General features: G+C 33.6%; 1 protein-coding gene across 3 annotated transcripts in view; it reads left to right on the forward strand.

Moving 5' to 3' along the window:
- LOC145259134 (proton channel OtopLc-like) overlaps positions 1–16,509 on the forward strand; it is a 391,597-nt gene that overhangs the window by 352,148 nt on the left and 22,940 nt on the right. The window lies entirely within an intron of this gene.

The raw sequence follows: 16,509 nt of genomic DNA on the forward strand, positions 1-16,509 counted from the left end.
AACAACAGTACTTACTTAATTTTCATGTCGAAAATAGTAATATATTCAAAAATTACGAAAATTTATCGCCTAGAACAACTACTATTGTGTTTTTAAGTAAAAATAAAAAATCTATCGCTATGGTCTAAAACACTACGTTAGCCATTAAAGTGGTGAAAAGGGAGATAATTATGCCCCCAATAATCGTAATCTTTAAGGTGTTCACATCTAGGAAAAATGCCAGTTCCCCTAATTTTCCGTAAAAATTACTTTTAACAATAAATAATTTTCTATTTCATGAATTCTCGTAATGTTTTGATATGTTACTATTTTCGACATCACAAGTAAGTATTGTTGTTTTTGTTTATACATATTTTTCAAAATTGATCTGTTAACTCTCTTAAGCACCGAAATTCAGTGTAGGGCCCTCCAGTTGATGTTTCTAGGATTGGCATAGTTGATGCTAAAACAGTCGAGACACGTCGCTTGTGTCACCCGGAAGAATTCTGATTTCATTGACTACGTCACACTTTTTTTATAGATTTGATTAAGTTAACATAGACTTGTTACTTTTTAGGTTTAAAACGATTTTCATTGGTTGAAAAATATTGAGTTAATACGTTCCTGTGAAAACCCTTTTCTTTTTTTTTTCTTTTTTTTTTTTTTGTTCAAAACGAACCGGGTGGGGTGGGGAAAGAAATTGGGTGGATATTCAAGCAATTCGTTTTTTTATTTTTATTTTTATTTTATTTATTTATTTTTTTTTTTTTTTTTTGCATTCGTTTGGATCGCATCTCGATGTAAAATCCGACGCCTCTCTGCCATTTTTGGAACTCTTGATTTTATTAGTGACTTCCTTTTCTAGAAGCAAGAAAGGAGTAAAACGGAAAGAGAGGAAAGAATGAGCCGAACGAACAAAGAAAGAAAAGCTCATTATGCTCTTTCGTCTCGCACATTAATATCTATGTACCACAATTTAACTCCTAAATGCCAATAGTAACGGCTATTTGACATGCTTATATTTTTTTATTAATTATTAAATTGTTTTAAACACAAATACGTCACAAATGAGTTGGTAAATGTAAACTTGTTTGGAACAAATTTTCGAACTATATTTCCTTTTAAAAATTTTTATGTTGCACTTAAGTTTGTCGCCCTTTTTTTCTACTGAAGGTTCTAATCTTTATATTAACACAATTATGAAACAACTTCACGTGTGTCTGCATTTCACGCATCAGTTTCACTTTCAACTGAATTATCAGGTCGGTGCAAAAGTTTTTACTGGTTGAAAATTTCATTTTGAAAATGAAAAACTGTCTTTTTGAAAATCATTATTCATAACAATAACGACTTTTACTCTATAATTTGATTCCATCTGTCAACGAGAGTATAAACGCCTCGCTTGTAAAATTGTTTAGATTTTGATGTGATACATGACTCTAACTCATGTTCAAACTCCTCTCATGATGTTAATTTAAAGCCATATAAATGGTTTTGTAACCCTTGAAATAAGTGATAATCAGAGGCACCTAGATCAGGAGAACATGATGGATGGAGCAAGATTTCCCAACTAAATTCTCCTACGAGATCTTTGATCAGTATTGCTGTGTGAGAACGAGCATTATCATGATGGAAGATGACTCTCTTTTGGTTGACTAAAGAAGATCGTTTTCTGATCAACACGGGTAAGAATATTGTTTTAAAAAATATGAATTATGCTTTAATAATCTGAAAAACAAAAGCTACAAATAAATCCTGGTGATATGTTTAATAACAATATGCATAAAATAAATTGCAATGGTTTTAAAATGATCCTTTTACAAACCTGCAAAAACTTTTGCATCAACCTGATATCTTTTACTTGTAGTGGTGGCACACATTCATTTGCATATGTGGATAGTAATTACACATAAATAGGAAAACTCAGTTAGTCTGAGTGTGTGTTCACCAGAAGCCACCGAAGGCCGCCGAGAGCAGATATGTTTCTCCAGCAAAGACTCTCTTATTTGACACCATTATGTAAATATCCTGTAAATATACCTTTTCCTAATACACTTCTTATTTGATCTACCTTTGTTTGTTGAGTCGTCATTTGTATTGCTTTCTACGTTACTTGTTTCAACCTGCAAACTTAACATTACTATTCCTCTATTATTTTTTTTGATAAAAAATGCATAAAATAAAACGAATTTTTAAAAATCCGATTTAAAAAATGATTTCATTACGAAATTAAATCCATCAGAATGCATTTCAGTTTCTATACAAATGACTCAGCCATTTTCATTTTTTGTTCATAGTTTAAATAGCATTTTTGACGGGCCTTTCATGCTTAAGTTTGAAATAGTATTTTCTTTTGTCTGTCAAGCTTATTGAAGTATAAGTAGAATTCGGTTTTAGACAGACATATACACAATATCCGTTAGGAATAGATAAAAAGATTAGTAGTAGAAGTAGAGTTTCGGCTTTAGACAAATACAAAATCTTCAAGTGCAAGTCCATACCCCCTCTCCTAACCCTAACCCCCTCTCCATGAAAATAACAAAAATAAAGAAAAACAATTTTACCCGTAACGGAAAGAAAATATTTCACATCAAAAATCGTGTAATCTGGTCAAGTATTAATAGTTTTATTTAAAAAAAGAAAAAAAAGACAAGAAAAGAGAATTTTATCACTTAACGATGACTTTTCAACGCCATTTTACAAATACAGGGTGGAACGAAAAAAATGGTTGCCCTAAAGAAAACAACACTACAGCTTTATTTTCAAACTTTTATTAAAAAAAAAATCAATTCGGGTAACTTAATTATGTTGTAGAGCTGACATCTATTCAATGTAATGACCTTCAGCCTTAATCACCGCCTCGATACCGATCTGGAACTGGGAGTGTGCCTTTTCCACAAGCGCAGATGGCGGCGATCAGGCTGGCTTTGGTGTTGTGGGAGGTCATGTTGGTGATGTTCTCAACGCATGACCAAACGAAGTAGTCCAGCAGGTTCAGGTCGGAGGAGAAGGGGGTAGTAAGAAAAGGGTACAAAGTCGTAGCACTCCTTCTGAAGCCAAGCCTGAGTGAGTCTCTTTGGACTTATGGGCCGGCACCGGATCCTGCTGCCACATCCAAGGTCTGCCAGCAGCCATCTGATTGCACTAGGGGATCACCACACTCTTCAGCACATCCAGGTACACTTTAGTGTTGACTTTCAAGCCGACTTCCAAGATGTAAGTTGGCATAATGTGGCCATCACTTGAAACCACACCAAGACCATAACTGGCCGGAAACTTTGCTTTCATTAACCTGGGCACGTTCCTGTTATGCGTGGCACTCCAGCGATGGTTCTACTTGTTGTTCACCTGGTACTGACAGAAGTTCTTTTCATCTGAAAAGAACCAGTGCATGTTTAGCTTCTTGGAATGCTTCAGTTTGTTGAGCAACCTGGCGGACGATTAATCTGAGGTTGTTTGTCAATCTGCCAAATAGACCGCTGGGGAGTTCTATCAATGATTACCTGGACCTGTTCGATGAACTCCCTGGTCCAGATCTTCCTGGTGGTACCCTCAGTCTTGGTCTTCCGCTCCACCACCTCCAAAGTGTCGTCCGATGCGTTGAGCTGTGCCCTCAAGCATTGAACCGTCCGGATTTGCATTTTTAGCATGCTGTCAATGGTCCTATTGTCATAACTTGGACCGGTAGAGAGTATCAGTTGTACAGCGGCTCATCTTTGATTTCGCTCATTGAACATTGTGTCAATTTCAGACATGATAGAAGGTCCCTCCCGTTCTTGGGATTTGTACACAACTGGCCAACTAGTAGATGGTCTGAAAAAAAACAACTGTTTTCATTAAATGAAATGGAATCATGTCGTCTTTTCGAAGGCGATAATTTTATCGTTCCATCCTGTAGTTTGAAGTGCAAGGGAGATAATTCTTAACTTGCGAGATTTTGAAACCCGTTCTTAACGTTAGAACGAGCATCGGAAAAATCAAATTCATCAATGTTTATCTTTCCTTTTTAACACTCTTCAGAAGTAGTTTTAAATCAGTTTTGTACATCATCGAAAAGCCTACGAATTCCCATGAATTTCTTAGAAATTATTGCCTTTATAAAAAATAAAACAACCTGATAAAATTACATAACTTTTGTATACAATTTAATCTTTCTATCATTGTTACGTACATAGAAAGATTTTCCTTTTATTTTTTATGATGGTGCTGGTATGGATCCATTAGTAATAGATGTTGGTATGGATCCATTAGTAATAGATGTTGGTATGGACCAATTAGTAATAGATGTTGGTATGGACCCATTAGTAATAGGTGTTGGTATGGATCCATTAGTAATAGATGTTGGTATGGACCCATTAGTAATAGATGTTGGTATGGATCGATTAGTAATAGATGTTGGTATGGATCGATTAGTAATAGATGTTGGTATGGACCCATTAGTAATAAATGTTGGTATGGATCCATTAGTAATAGGTGTTGGTATTGATCCATTAGTAATAGATGTTGGTATGGACCCATTAGTAATAGATGTTGGTATGGATCGATTAGTAATAGATGTTGGTATGGACCCATTAGTAATAGATGTTGGTATGGACCAATTAGTAATAGATGTTGGTATTGACCCATTAGTAATAAATGTTGGTATAGATCCATTAGTAATAGGTGTTGGTATTGATCCATTAGTAATAGGTGTTGGTATGGATCGATTAGTAATAGATGTTGGTATGAACCCATTAGTAATAGATATTGGTATGGACCCATTAGTAATAGGTGTTGGTATTGATCCATTAGTAATAGGTGTTGGTATGGATCCATTAGTAATAGATGTTGGTATGAACCCATTAGTAATAGATATTGGTATGGACCCATTAGTAATAGGTGTTGGTATGGATCCATTAGTAATAGATGTTGGTATGGACCCATTAGTAATAGATGTTGGTATGGATCGATTAGTAATAGATGTTGGTATGGATCCATTAGTAATAGATGTTGGTATGGACCAATTAGTAATAGATGTTGGTATTGATCCATTAGTAATAGGTGTTGGTATGGATCGATTAGTAATAGATGTTGGTATGGACCAATTAGTAATAGGTGTTGGTATGGATCGATTAGTAATAGATGTTGGTATGGATCCATTAGTAATAGGTGTTGGTATGAATGCATTAGTAATAGATGTTGGTATGGACCCATTAGTAATAGATGTTGGTATGGATCGATTAGTAATAGATGTTGGTATGGATCCATTAGTAATAGATGTTGGTATGGACCAATTAGTAATAGATGTTGGTATTGATCCATTAGTAATAGGTGTTGGTATGGATCGATTAGTAATAGATGTTGGTATGGACCAATTAGTAGTAGGTGTTGGTATTGATCCATTAGTAATAGATGTTGGTATGGATCCATTAGTAATAGGTGTTGGTATGGATCGATTAGTAATAGATGTTGGTATTGATCCATTAGTAATAGGTGTTGGTATGAATGCATTAGTAATAGATGTTGGTATGGATCCATTAGTAATAAATGTTGGTATGGATCGATTAGTAATAGATGGATACATTTTTACTTTCTATCTTAACACCCACATTTTAAAATGACGACTTTTCTAAGTTTTCGGGTATGACCCTATTCTGAATTACGTAGCAGTGAGCCAATATCAGTTGATATTTTTTTCTATCAAAACGGTCATAAATAAGATTTCTTTATGTCTAGCATATTTCAAACTGATATAAATCATTGCACAGTAAAAAAATAATTAAAACAAAATTCATTTTTTTACTTCGAATTATTTAATCAAGTAAAAATTCCATTTGTTTTTCTTGATTACTAAATTAAAAAAGTTATTCGAGCAAATTACCTCATAATTTAATAAACAAAAATATTGTAAAACTTAATTTAACTTCAAAATACGATGAAAAAAAATAGTTTTTAAAATTTCGTGATGAAGTAAAAAATGGCATTTTTACTTCATTAAATAATTCGAAATAAAAGAAATGATTTTGTTTTTAATTTAATTATTTTTACTCTGTAATAAGTTAAATTAGTTTGAAATATGTTAGACATTAATAAAAAAAATTATTAATGAACGTTTTCGTAGAAAAAATTTACTGATATCGGCCTGCTGCTACGAATTCAGAATTGGGTCATGTGAGTGAGAAAAAGCGTAAATAAAATCATCGAGACATGTTTTACAGGAGAACCGGTAGCACGTATTATCAAATTCGGTATATAAGATTTCGCTTTAATTCGTGATATAGGCTAAACCCTCCCCCGTAGTCTCCATATTGCCAACTTTTCCTAGAGGATAATTTTTTTTATCGTAACCCTAACCTAACCCTACTCTAATGTAATCTGCCTTTTTACATTTTTTCGTGTCTTTTAATTCGACCATTTTGGTTTATGCCATCAATGGCAATCGGACACATTCGGCTTGATGGGTTCCCTCCTACAGAAACACCCATCTATAATATAAATCTCATCTGTCTGTTTAAATGTATGTATGTATGTATGTATGTATGTATGTATGTATGCCTACTACTTTCGACTGCGACTGATTTTCACGAGATCGGTATCATTTTGAAGCTCGATGTCTCAGACGACAAATATCGAAAAATTAATTAATTTCTTCACCCTCAACTGGGCAGTTTTCTACAAGGAGGGGTCGATTTTTTGCGAGCCATTTTTGCAAGCCATCGTATCCGTGCCTAATTTTAACGTTCGCGTCATCGAGTAGCAGTAAACGTGAGATTTTCTTTCACTTTCTTTTCTGCCTTCGCGTCACGGGTTCGAGTCTGCCTACTACCACATTTTTTTTTTTTTTTTGCTCAACACATACTTCCAAACACCCGAGCAACGCCAGGCACCCAGGCTAGTTTCGTATAATTTTCAATTCTTCAATTCAATAATTAAATCCTTTTTTTAAGAAGTTTCTATTTTATTTTTTCGAAGGATTTTGTTTTTAACCCTAACATAACCTTAACACTAACACTAACTAATTTAGTGTCGTTTGCATTTTTACATTTTTTTTTTTTTTTTGTAATTTTCAAAGTGTAAACAGCTTCGGTCATTTCCGGTTGTTGCATGTATCATATTCGGAAACATTCGGACCGATATTGGTCCCCCCCCCTTTTCTATAGAATCGCCCATTCCCCTTTCCATATACACTTTTAATTATTGTTAAACTACGTAGGGCCAAGAATAAAATGTATCTGTTCTGATGCTACATTTCACCTTTTCTGTCCTTGGTCAATGGAGGGGAAATCCTACGTGACTGAGACAATTTTTTATTTTTGTCTCTATCCAGAGTGCCCCTTTTTGGGCAACTGAGTTTTCCCCACATTAAAAACCGACCTTGTGTCTAACTCTGCGATTGTGGGGAGGCAAGTAAATAAGAACTACGTAGTTAATAACGTTTCATCGCCATAAAAAGCAAAAACATTTGTCCTTACGTAGCATGACTTATATAGACACGAATGTTTCCTAGTGATTTCGGTTGCAAATAACGGAACAGGCCGGAAACGATCGAGCATTCACCGGCATTAAATAAAATAACTTTTTTTTTCATTTTTACTAACTTAATGTTAAACTCAAGTGCCCCCTCGCGTCCGTGATAAAAATTTGTGGGATTTGTATTACAATCCACAGAGGTACAAAAAAAAGTTTTCAAAAAACAAATATATAGCGAATACATGTAATCAAAGGCAAGATAAGTTACTTTTCGACCTAAATGAATAAGTTTTTAATGCTTTTATTTAATGTAAAATGTTTATTCGGTTCGAAAAGCAAGTAATATTGAGCGCTACCGGGGAACAAGAAAAAATGGCCGCGGTGTCTTTGAAGTCTTAACAAAGACTTCAAAATAAGAAATAAAGAAAAAAATAGTAGTAACCTTGTTACCGTGACATTTATTGGGTGATTTTGTAACTACCATTTTGTTTTATTTCTTTTTTTTTTTTTTTTGAGGTGATTATCGAGACTTCAAAGGTGTAAATAGATATTGAGGCAATTTTTCTTGTTCTCCGGTAACACTCAATATTACTTGTTTTTCGAACCGAATAAAATTTTTACATTAAATAAAAACACTAATATCTTATTCTGTTAGGTAGAAAAGTAACGTATCTTTCCTTTGATTACATTTATTTGAGATATATTTGTTTTTGTTTGTTTGTTTTTATTTTGTTTCGTTTTTTGTTTTTTTGTTTTGTTTTGACTACTGCGAATTGTAATAAAACCCCGAAAAAATCTTTATAATGTACGTACTCATCACGGAACGAAGATGTCAGATTCCAAAAATCGGGTAAATTGATCAAGTAGTTTTTTGGGAGGTTTTTAACTAAGAAATAAAATTTTATGACTAAGCGAAGTTAGTGATATTTTGGTCGGCCATCATTTTCATTCAGCATAAATAAGGGGGAGATAACTCAATTTGAAGCATCGAGGTCAAATCTAGCCTTATAATGGATACATTTAGTATTAGAATCGCTAAACATCGTTTTTTTTTTTTTTTCGTAAATGAAAATCTATTTGATCAATTTACGTGAGTTTTGGAATATGACATCTTCGTTCCATGACGAATACGTACACAATGAATATTTTTATGTACTTTTTTAGTGTAATTCTAAATAAGCGCCCATTAGTTAAAAATATGGGTGCTTGTTCAGATACTCTATAGCTGACGGGATAGCTTCCGTACATTTATATCAGATCTACCTCTGCGTTCCATGTTTAAAAAGGATGTGTCCTCTATAGTATCAGACGTGACGGAATGGTTAATTGTAGGTATAGACCGTTTCATACCCTCGAAAAAGTTCCAGCAAAAACCTAATAGCCAGCCGTGGTTCTCTCCAGAATGTGCGCTGCCATTGCGGACAGAAATCACATTTTTCATTGCTTCCAACATAATAGATGTACTGAGACTAAAGCCGCTTTCAGGACTGTCAGCAACTACTGTAAAAAAGTAATAAAGAACACAAGAGGGCTGTATACCCAGTCCGTTAAGTCCAAAGTAGCTGAGCAGTAGCTTGGTTCCCACCAGTTTTGGCAAATAGCAAACAGAATCCTGAACAGAAGCGTGTGCTCTATCCCAACTATCATCAATGGACCTAAGATAACCTCGTCAGTATCAGACAAAGCCAAACTCTTTGCCAAGAAGTTTGCAACTAATTCTACCTTTTGCGACCAAGGCCGCCAACCCCCAATATTTCCTTCTGTATCAGAAAACACGCTATGTGATATACAAATATCTGTACATGATGTTGCCAAGCTAATCAAAAACCTTGATTCCAGTAAAGCAACCAGCCCTGACGGTATTCCAAATATAGTACCCAAAAAACTTCAACCAGAACTAGCGCCCATACTTACAAAATTGTTTAAACGTTGTCTTAAGGAGAATTGCTTCTCATCACCGTGGAAAATCTCATCAGTATGCCCTATATTTAAGAATTCAGGTAATCGCTCATCTCCCTCTCAGTACAGGTCAATAAGTCTCCTGTGCGTCATGATTAAGCTGCTGGAATCTGTGTTTAATAGAGAAGTAATCAACTATCTCAGTAAAAATAGCCTTCTTAGTGGCACATAATATGTTTTCCATCCTGCTAGATATGCTTACAGTTATATCTCATATGATTAGCGAATCTCTCGACGGGGGCGACCTTTCTAGGGTAATTGCTCTTGACATATCAAAGGCCTTTGATAGAGTATAGCATAAAGGTTTACTTCACAAAATTTCCAGCTACAGTATAACTAGAAATGTGTTCTCAATTATTAAATCATTTCTCTCTGATAGGTTCATAAGAGTAGTGGGTGATGGATAGAAATCAGAAGTTCTTAGTATCAATGTTGGAGTTCCTCAGGGGTCCATATCTCTTCCTGATCTATATTAATGATCTTCCAAATCACATCCTTACATCATTTGTCAACATTTATGCTGATGACACTAATATCTATGGTAGCACGTTTAAGACCGTAAGCGACTAAGTTCTCTCTGATTCTCTCTCCTTTGATCTTGAGCACAGAGTACAATCGGGAAAGAGGTGGCTTGCTACTTTTAATGCATCTAAAACCAAGCTTTTATCTTTACATCATCAACGCTCTGATCTCCATCTGGCATCAATTGAAATGAATGGCTCTCGTCTTGAGGAGGCCTCATGTTTTGACAAGCTCCTGGGCTTGACCTTTACTACTGATCTTAAATGGAACACATACATTAAATCCATTGCCAAGGCCGCTGGAAAAATGGTGGGATCCTTCTATCGATCCAGTAGATATCTCACTGCTGATACAATTCTCTATCTATATAAGAGCCAGGTACGCCCAAGGACGGAGTACTGTTGCCACATCTGGACAGGAGCTGCTAGAATGGACTTATTCTGCTTTGATAGAGTTCAAAATAGACTTCGTAGTCTCGTAGGGAATGTTCTTTTCTCTTCCCTGCAACCTCTTTCTCACAGAGGAGATGTTGCGAGTTTGTCTCTGCTTTATCGTTATTTTCATGGCAAGTGCTCGACTGAGCTTCAATCTATGGTCGCCAAACTTTCACAGGAAACACCCGTCTAGCAGAAAATACTAACAATAATTCCCCCCACTCTTTATCTATGCCTAAACCTAAACGTAGATTCCATGAACAAAGCTTCTTTCTTAGAACTGCACGCCTATGGAATTGTCTTCAGTTTTCCTGCTTTCCAGCTGACTACGATATGGTTGTCTTCAAGTCTTACGTAAACAAGTTTTTGATGAGCCGTTCCATATAAGTTAACAAATTTACCGAATTTCCATTACTAACGATTACTTTATTGTCCAATTTCTACTGTACACTCTTTAACCCTTATCCTCGAGTGGCATCTTGGCCTTGATAAGAGGTGATGCCTTTGTAAAAAAAAAAAAGAATAATAACGCAAATCGAAAATTTTAATTTCAATTAAAAACAATAGTATCTACTTATCTTGTCGAAATTAATAACATATCCAAAAAATTACGAAAAATGATAAAATAGAAAATTAATTTATTTTATTTAAAAAAAAAAATTAACAAAAAACCCCTGGTGAGACGACAACAACTACGGAAGGCAGTAATTGTTGTGGGTGCAGCTATTTGGAGTTTCTATTTCGTCGCAGTTTCCACCTGACGAAGGCCAAAGGAATAGTTGGCCGAAATGTCATGAAATAATAATTTTTAAAGAAATGAGTCCGCAATAAATAAAATTAATAAATAATACTCATCTCAATAATTAATTCCAATTAAAGTACGGATCCGGCCATGGAAGATCAGATAATAAATAAACATGAATTTATAAGACCAAAGAATTCAACCTTGGTCGCCCTTCGGTCCCAGGTGAGAATTGTCTGAAGATAGCGGTTTCAATCCTACCCAAAGCCAGACAGAGGTTTACTTGGCAAAAAAAAAAAAACGCGGTGAGACGACAACAAAAGATAGCAATTGCTGCGGATGTAGTTAGGAGATTCAGGGTTGCGGTTACCACCTGACGAAGGCCAGAGGAAGAGTTGCCCGAAACAACTACTAAAAAAAAAGATTAGGATCATAGTCCGCAATGAATAAAATTAATAGAAAATTAATTATTAAATGAAAATTTCGTTCGAAAAAAATTGAAAAATATATTTAAATAAACAGATTTCAAACCATGAGACATTACTGACTTCGACATGACAATTACGTAGATAATATTGTTTTTAGTTGAAATTCAATTTTTCGATTTTCCTTATTATACCAAACAAGCACCAAAATTTTTTAACCTCAACCTAACTTGGTTTTGCTTCCGTATACTTTAGTGTTGTCTGCCATTTTACAATTTTTTCAATCAACTTTATTTATTTTATTTTATTTTATTTATTTTAGGAAGTTTTATCAGTGCTTGTCCAGAATTCAACCAAATTAAAAACAAAAACGCACAAAAATGTTTATGAAGTACATACTCATTACAGAACAAAAAATGTCGCCTTCTAAAAAGCACGTAAATTGATCAAGTAGTTTTATTTTTAATTTAAAAAAAAATCAAATTTTATGAGGAAGCGAGGATGATGTGCTTCGCTCGATCATATTTAAAATTTATTATTGGTTACCTTCCCCTCAACAACCTCTCCAGAAATAGGGATAAAAGTCGGCATTGTAATGGCTGCGATTGCTAAAAATCGTAAATAAACTACTTGATCAATTTACGTGATTTTGGGAATATGATCTTTTCATTCCATAACGGGTACATACATCACAAATATTTTTCTGAGATTTTGCTTCTTTTTTTATTTTTTAATTAATTAAGTTGAATTCTGGACAACGACCAAAAATGTCAACCTAACCTAATTTGCATTCGTATACTTTAGTGTCGTCTGCCATTTTACAATTTTTTATCAATTTTATTTATATTTTAGACGTTTTCCAACTACATTTTTGAGGGAGTATTTTTTTTAACCCTAACCCTAACCCTTACTTAGTGTCTTTTCCTTTTTTTACACTGTTTTCGCGGCTTTCAATTCGTAAAATGCTTCGGCCATTTCCGGTTTGTATTGTAAATCACAATTGGAAACAATCGTGCCGATATATGGCTCATGTTCTGATTTTCTTTACTTTTTCTGTTTTTCGTGTTTGTCCAAAGAGAGACGACAGATCGATTTTTTGAATATGTATCTTTTTAATCAAAAACAATATTACTTAATTGGTATGTGGAAAATACATCGAGTGGAAAGTTATTTATAGTTAAAAGTAATTTTTACGGAAAATTAGGGGAAAACTGCAATTTTGGTAAATGTTTGAGAGTAGACAGTGAAAATTTCAGAAACAGGGGACATAACTTAGAAAGCATATTTTAGACTACATCGAAATGGCGCCCAACATGTGTAGTCGGTATCGAAAAACATTTTTTTATTAAAAACACAATAGCAATTGTTCTACTTGATGAATTGTCGTCATTTTTTCATATATTACTATTTTCGACAGGACAATTAAGTAAGAAATATTGTTTTTGTTTAAAATGACGCATTTAAAAAATCGATATGTCGGTTCTCTTCGAACAAGCACCCCGTCTTTTTTCATTTAGTGCAAGTCCAAAATTTAACCTAATTAAAAATAAAAATAGAAAAAATTTTATGATGTACATATCCGTCATGGAACAAAAAATTCATTTTTCAAAAATAATATAAATTGATTAAGTAGTTTTTTTTTATCGTCGTTGTGGTTTTTAACTAAGAAAATCAAATTCATGAGGAAACGAAAATGTTGTTTTCATCCGCCATATTTAATAAACAAAGGGATATCAAAATCCCCTGCAATGGATACAATTTACTATTAAAATCACTAAAAATTGTAAAAAAAATTGAGTTTATTCAGCTATCGGTTGGAATTTTAACTTTGCCTTTTGCACTGATTAGCATGAGAACCCATCAGCAAGGTTAGTCGACTTCGCCCGGAATCCATAATATCACCACATATATGTAAAAAAATAAATAAATAAATATTTAATTAATTTACGTATTTTTTGAAATCTGACATTTTCGTTCCATGACAGTTTTGGTGATCTTTTAAACAAACACATTTCAGGTGAAAACATTATTACTTACTTACGTGCTATGTAGAAATTCGTATAGATTCCAAAAGTTATGAAAAATGATTCAGTAAAAAAAAAGTTGGTGCAAAAGTAATTGCAAGTAAAAATACAATTTATCGAATTATCGAGTTTTATGCTTTAATGTGGAACAGCTGTGCAACCAATTCTGTATGACAAACTAACTTAAATTAAGGGTCCGCTATTTTTAAACACAAAGCATCAGAATGTAATTGTAGATGATTTTTGTTTAATGTATATCAATACATCTTCTGCTAGATTAATTTTCGTAATTTTTGGAATTTATACTAATTTTGACGACACGTAAATACGTAATGTTTTCGCCCGAAATGCGTTAGTTTAAAACATCACCAATCTATATAAGCATCAGATTGTGATATATTTTTTAATTCGGTTGAAATCTGGACTTTCACATTTACTTTTTTCTTTCCATTGTTTTTTTTTTGTTTTGTTTTTTTGTGCCATTGTTAAAAACCTCCGCTGTAAACCACCAACCGGCGGCCATTTTTTGTATTTATAAAAAAAATGGCGTCATTTATAAACGAAGTTTGAAAAAAATTAATGTGTTCAGGTTGCGATCATTTCAATCCTGTGACACCATTTTGGCGAGACATGGTTTTGTCTTCATATTGTGTATTAAATATCCTTGACCGAAATAAGAAAATAAAAAATACTTAATGATATTCACTTTTTGGAGGCAACAGTTATACAAGCGTGCGGGAACGAGAATAAAACGTATAATTAATATCATTTTTCTGATTTTATTTTGAGCTTCTTTCTCATCTGGGCACTTAGCACTCACTGCACAGCTTTAAAATGCCCGGATTCAGTCTGAATGTTTCTCTTACTATTAATAGTTGCATGCGAGACATAGAATCCGTTTTATGTCCGTTTTCTTTTATAATATTTTGTCCGTTCATATCAGTATTACAGACACACAGTTCATCACACAATGTTGTTTTTCATCATTTACACATTTTAAACTGCTATCCTCATCTTCATTGTTATGTTCATCACTGTTCAGTCGTTTCACTCTTCGGCCTTTTTCAGTTGCATTTTTTGTCGTGGTCGGTGACTTCTAAAAAATTTCAAACTGAACAATTCTTTATAGCAATAAAACTAGTTGAAGTAACCTGGCGACACCAGGATTCTCAAAACTTTCTCTTCTGCGCGTCAGTTCAAACAAACAACTTTTTAATCTTATGTTTCGTTTTTTTTTTTTTTTTTTTTCTAGATGAGGATTGATAATTCGTATTCTTCGATTATCGTTTAGACTGTTCGTCGCACAGCGTTTCAGTCGATGTGACCTCCGACTTTCTTGAGGAGTATCTTGTCGAACTTGGAAATCTTTCTATTGAATTCTGGAATCTGCATAGAATTTCGAACAAAACCGTTTATTTAATCCTTGAAGGTAACAAGTTCTCGTTCCGTTAGCCATTACTAGGTAAAAGTCCTAAATTGCATTTTAGTGTCGTTGCACAGAGGATGGATTTTTTTCTCCGAAAGAGGGTAATTCACAACTGGTTTTTACCAATACTTTATCCAGTACACCAAGAGTCCTTGCAGACGGTAAAATTTAGTTGTAAGTTACACATTCTGGAGGTTGAAGGTTCAATCCTCAGAGCGGGCAACACTCAAAATACAATTGCTAATTACGTAGCACTTCTACCAAGTTGACGGAACAAGAGTATACTACCCTCATGAATTAATGATTCTCTTCGAAATTCTGTGTAGTTTACTGAGTTCAACAGAAAGATTCCCGAGTTCGACAAGATACACCTTAAGAATGTTGAAGTTACATTGGCTGAAACGTTATGTAAATAACACTCAAGATGAGGACATGAGTCCAATTAATACAAATAATGATTGCTTTAATCATTAGAATAAAACCGATTATAATTAAAGCAAAACAAAATGGAATTGTTTGATGTGAGATTCGGCTCTAAAAGATGACATAAAATATAGGAACTGAAGACGAACACTTTATCTACATAAGCACGGACCTAACGAAAATAGTTTATCTTCTAAAACTAATTAAACATTTTATGAGATTATTTATCCTCTCTTTAGTAATATAGATACAAGGTCAGGTGTGGTTTGAAAAGCCAATGCACTAGGATAAGCGCATTCTGTCCTACAAAAAGTGATCGAGCATCCTGTCAGTATTCCCTGATAGAGGCACCTCAAACGATTAACAATAAGCCAACCACTTCTTAGAGAGAAGGTAAAGCCCGGGTAGGTGGACGTCGAGAAACCGAACAGAATAATTCCTCGGCTCGACAGCAACGAAGCCACTTTTGGGCTGATTATCAAAGACGTATCTGTGACTGATACAAACAACAGTTTATGAGTTCGACGTCAGCGCAAGAATACAAAATCAAAAATATGTCTTACCTTTCCGACTAGATCTAAAATAGTTCGATTATCTAAAATAAATAACCATAAAAAGTTCCATTTTTAATTAAAAATAGAAGACAAAATACGTTTAATGATTAGACTACAAAAAATATTTACTTGTTTTTATGTTTATTTTTTTATTTTTCTTATTGATAGTAAAAACTTAAGCGCAAGTGTACTTTAACATGTCGAAAGCATTTTTTGTTTTCATTTTCGGAAGAGTTATATCAGCGAAAATGGGAGACAATCCGAACTTAATGCTTGTTTAATGGAATAATTTATCCAAAAATTGGACATAAATAATAAACTCAATCTACAAGACATTTTTTTTATATTTTTATTAGATAAAAAAATGAGTTTTTATTTACATTTTCGAAAAATTATACTACCGAAAAGAATAAATAAATTTGTCTTTTTCACAAAAAATAAAAAATTATAGAAAAATACTTTTCATCTATTTCATAATATTCTAAACTGAATGTTATAATTATTTGTGCATTATTTTTAATATAATTATTTTTAATATAATTATTTTTAATATAATTATTTTTAAATATTAA

Source organism: Euprymna scolopes, chromosome 34, assembly GCF_053919585.1.
Source record: "Euprymna scolopes isolate OS-2025 chromosome 34, ASM5391958v1, whole genome shotgun sequence".
Lineage (NCBI taxonomy): Eukaryota > Metazoa > Mollusca > Cephalopoda > Sepiida > Sepiolidae > Euprymna > Euprymna scolopes.